The following is a 5,062-nucleotide window of genomic DNA, read 5'->3' on the forward strand; positions in this document are numbered from 1 at the left end:
TTTGAGACCCCCATTGCGAAATAGGATTTTAGAAGACCAAAACAATATTTATACGCAACAGTGGCATGAAGCGTTAGAACTCGCTAAAAGTAAGTTAGTCATCGCACAGTCAAGACAAAAAGCGAATTACGATCGTTCATCGAAAGAATGCTCGTTTGAGCCAGGAGACTTAGTGCTTTTAAAGGAAATGAACCCACAAACAGGAAAATTTTGTATGCGTTGGGATGGTCCTTTTACTATTGTAGATAAGTTATCTGACTTGAATTACTTGATTAGGAGAACAACGGAAAATCATACTACAGTCGTGCATGTAAATCGCCTCAAGAAATGGAAAAGCAAGGAAGATGCGGGAAAAGTAGCTGAAGAAAGAGAGGGAAACAACAGCGATAACGAATGTAGCCCTAGGATAGAATTAGAAAGTGAAGAAAAGGAAACACAGAGTGAAATCGGAGTTGACAATAGAGAAGAGGAGCTGAATATTCAAACAGAAATGGAAGATAGCAATCGGCAAGAAGCAGCACAGTTATCAGCTGAAAGTGGTCAGGCACAAACTGAACAACCTAGAGTAAGACGGAGAAGGCAAAATGATATCGAAATACCTGTTAGAAGGTCGCTAAGACAAGCGATTAAAAAGCCACAAAGATTGATTACGGAAATATAATTACAGATGAGTAACGTTATTGCAACTCTCGTCCTTGTTATAGCTGTAGGACTAGCCCACTCACTAACCATCAACACCTGCAACTGCTCACAACCAGTAATAAAAGGTATTTTAGATTTAGACGATCCCGACTACTGTTCACATCCTGAACCAGTAGAAATTCCAACTAAAATTAATTACCGACTTTTAACCAAAAACAAAGAACCTATTAAAGTTGTGTATTCTACTGGAAATACAAGGAACTAACCAGCATAAAATCGGTGCCAATCAGAAGTTGACGGAGAAGACGGTGTACGTTCTGCATTGCCACTGAATGATGGGATTCTTCTTGCAATTGTTCCTTCAAGAAGAGTGATGAACGCCAGTTGCGGTGATAGATATCCTCACCAGACTCTAGCCACCAGAGTAATCGTGCAAACCGGATTGGGTAAATGTCGCAGTAGCGAGCATAGCCTGGAAACTGACTGAAAAAGAAAAACAAGTCAACAGAATGCTAAGAAAAGAACCACTTTCCGACTTACATATAGTAACGGTCGGTAGGACTGATTCGTCGGTACCCGAAGTCAAGAGGAGGACAATTTTCAACACTCATCGAAAAGTCCTCGATCAGTGGAGAGAAATCTTCGGAAGAGCAAATGAGACTTGTGATACGCTATAACTTCGAAAATCCACAAAGCAGTATCGATGGCAGCACGATGAGACGCACGTAAAGTCAAATTCCATCATGCACGAGGGAGCTCGGCGAAGGGCAAGAAACGAATGAAACACACCGGAACAAAAAACAACAATTATAAGGTTCGCATCGAAAAAAAAGAATGAAAAAAAAAATAAAAATAAAATAAAATAATAATAATAACCCCTTACCTATCTCCTCCACTATTCCACTCTCCTACTAACAAGAAATGTTTAACAATTATAATTCTTACGGTGAAGAGAAAAGAAACAACTGCATAAATTAGACTTAGAAAATTTTGTAGACCTATCGGTATCATTATAGCTTCCTTAGACATAAATATATTCTCCAACCCTGTAACCCCGAAGGCAACTTCTGTAAAAAAGGGAGGAATGTGATGAGGACATATACCGAAGAACGCCACCAATTAGTTAGCTTAGCTAATTAATAGATTCCAGCCTTGGATGATCCCACGGCGAACTGGTATCAGACAGTCCTTCATCCTCACGGAGTCTTCCCACGCCAAACCAGTATCAGGCAGCTCTTCACCCCTACGATCACTTCGTCTTCACGTGATCATCTCTCGGAGGTCACCATTGACGTCAAGAGTGACCTCATAATAACTGATAAAAGCTGTGACAAAAGGGGGGCTCGGGGTCTGTGTTTAGTGTGTTAAGAGTGTATTAAGTGTCCGTGTTAGAGAGCTTAGCGAGTGTGTTAGAGTTCTTAGAAAATCTATTATTGTATCTACGTCTGTGTGATTAGTCTGTTTTAGTCTTGATAAATACACTTAGAATCTAGTGAATTGAGTCGCGAGTTATTCAGAAACCCAACGTTACAGGACACACTAAACCTCTTACCTAGAGCCAAATTATTTTCGACGCTAGATTTGTTCAGTGGTTACTGGAGATCGAAATAGAAGAAGAAGATATACACAAAACTGCTTTACGGCAGAAGCCGGACATTTTGAATATATTAGGATGCCGTTCGGACTATGCAATGCCCCTAGCACATTTCAGCGAACGATGGAGATCGTTCTCAAACCTTTAATAGGGAAATGTGTCATGGTGTATATCGATGATATCATCGTGTACAGTAAAAACATGGAAGAACATGCAGATCACCTAACCTCGACCTTTCGCCTCTTGCAGGCAAATGACCTCAAGGTAAAAATTCAGAAGTGTAGGTTTGCTGCTAGTACTTAGGACATATTGTGTCAGAGAAGGGAGTTATGGTTGATCCTAATAAAATCAAAGCTGTAAAGAAATATCCGACACCGAAGAATGCCGATCAAATCAGAGCATTTCTAGGCCTCGCTAATTATTATAGACGTTTTATTGACCAGTTCGCTAACAAAGTCCATGCGCTAACGCGGCTCACGAGGAGCGCGGTACCATGGCAATGGGGGCATGAAGAGATGAACGCGTTCGAAAGCATTAAAGAGTGTCTATGTTCCGCCCCTACCCTCGCGTACCCAGATTTCGTGCAACCTTTCATCCTCGCATCCGCGTCTTGTATAAAAGACGCGGTTCGTCATTGCATCATTAGGAGTAACACCACCGTGAGTTATAAGTGTATGCTGTATCGTGCTGTGTCAAGAAGGTAAATACATTCATGTGAATCATCTATGTGCATTAATTACTATCACTTCTAATATTATGCACATTACAAGTTATATCATGACCACAAATTGGCAGGTCACTTAGGAATAGCCAAAACAGCCGCTAATATCAGTTTCCGGCATGCAACGGCATAGATTTTCCCGGACCATAACATATCCGACGACGTAAGTGCACGTAGTATGTTTTCCTGTGCACCTTTTTGGTGATTCTGACTCTTCTATAGAGGGATAGATTCCTTGACTTGGTGCGCTTGGTCGTGGTGGACGTATTGGACCTCGTCTTTCTGTTGTCAACGGTGCGGGTGCAGATGTTCTTATGAACGTCTGTTCAATAACCATGTCTGGATGATACGTTGATTCTCGTGCTGGTATCATCGAAGTGATTTCATGTTCTTCCTCCAAGCTATTTTCGTATCTTCTCGTCTTTCCACCTCTGCGGATATGGTCCTTAATCTTCGGGAAAGGGTTGCACACAATGAAGATCCGTAGACATACGAGGAAAAGTATGAATCCAATCACTGATAGACTTATTATTTTCAACTTGTCGAACCATGAGAACATGTGGCCTATTTGAGAGTCGGTGCATTGTCGCGTTCAAACGCGCTCGGATCAACGACTATTACTATATGTAAGTAGCGTGGGTTTTTTTTCTTGATTCGTCAGTCATGTTCTATTTTGTTTTAAAGGAACCATATCGGGTATGCTCGTTATCGTGATGTGTACCCGATCCGTTTCTCCCGATTCCTCTGGTGGTTGGCGTCGGTACAGAGCACATACCCCCACCTCGACTTTCTCACGGTTGACGCAGGAGCATCTTCAGTAGGAATTCGAGGATCGCCCGGAACATTAGACTATCGACTAGCTCATCAACTATCTTCTCTCTGGCGAGCCTTCGCGTCGGCAAGAACCAATGGCATGAAAATGATTTCTTCTTCTTTTCGACGTTGTCTGGATGTTTTCGTCTCCTTTTCTTCCTTGTATCAGAATACAATTTTCGTTTTCGAAGTTGGTTGTTAATCGTTTTCTAGAGCTGACGGTTTGTATAAATCTACGAAATTATTTTCAACGCTTGCTCTGTTTTGTGTATACTGAAGATCGTTTCGACAACTCTGATCGGAATATGCGAAATGGTTTACATCGATGACATCATCGTGCATAGCAAAAACATAAGCGAACACGTAGAATATGTGACTTTGACCTTTCGCCATTTTCAGGCAAATGGCCTCAAAGTAAAGATTCAGAAGTGAAAATTCGCTGCAAGCGCGGTAGAATATTTAGAACACATTGTATCACAGAAGGGAGTCATGGTGGACCCAATAAAATACAAGCAGTAAAAAAGTATCCGGCACCGAAAAACGCCGACTATGTTAGAGCATTTTTAAGTCTAGCGAATTATTACAAACGTTTCATCAATCAGTTCACGGATGAAGTCCATGTGCTTACGCAGCTCAGGAGAGGCACAGTACCATGGCAATGGCGGCAGGTGGAAGATAGCGCTTTCCAGGGCATAAAGGACTGTTTATGCTCCGCACCTACCTTCGCATACCCGGATTTCGTGCGCGCTCTTTCATTTTGCATACGGATGTGAGTGGGTATGGAGTTTTACCTCGTCGTCATTTGGGCATCTATCATTTTTGTACTCGCATCACGCTAAGAAAAGACATCCCCATGTTAGCCCTTACTGACAAAACCAACTGTACAAGCAGCGTTTTTTGCGCGCAAACCATCCCAGGCAAAGGTCTATGTTGGAATGACGGATGTCTTTCTGAGAAGCCCAAGCGAAACGAAAAAATTGTTATAATTTTTACGAGAAAGAAAGCACCATGCACCGCACTATGCAGCCACCCTAGCCTTAGAGCAAGTCCTTTAGCATATTCTTTCATAAATAATCGGCAGAATTCAGGAATCTAACGGAGAATCCCTGGTTTAAAATGGTAAACCTGGATGTAAAACCAGTTGTGAACTTTCTTTTTAAGAATGTTCTGCTTCACACAAAAGTTATAGCAAACAGCTAGACAGCCAGGAGGCCAAGAAACCGGGGGCCAATAAAAAAGGGAAGCAGGGGTAGGAATGCAAGATCTAAAGCGACTCTCCTTGGCCTCATCGG

General features: G+C 42.0%; 1 long non-coding RNA gene across 1 annotated transcript; it reads right to left on the reverse strand.

The window, feature by feature from the left end:
• Positions 1–864: 864 nt before the first annotated feature.
• On the reverse strand, positions 865–4,513 carry LOC130694602 (uncharacterized). The gene is made up of 2 exons (XR_009002092.2): positions 1,183–4,513; positions 865–1,125 (listed from the first exon to the last, which is right to left on the reverse strand). It is a non-coding gene; the product is annotated as an uncharacterized LOC130694602 (long non-coding RNA).
• Between the last annotated feature and the right edge of the window lie 549 nt (positions 4,514–5,062).

Source organism: Daphnia carinata, unplaced genomic scaffold, assembly GCF_022539665.2.
Source record: "Daphnia carinata strain CSIRO-1 unplaced genomic scaffold, CSIRO_AGI_Dcar_HiC_V3 NW_026453031.1___fragment_2___debris, whole genome shotgun sequence".
Taxonomy (NCBI): domain Eukaryota; kingdom Metazoa; phylum Arthropoda; class Branchiopoda; order Diplostraca; family Daphniidae; genus Daphnia; species Daphnia carinata.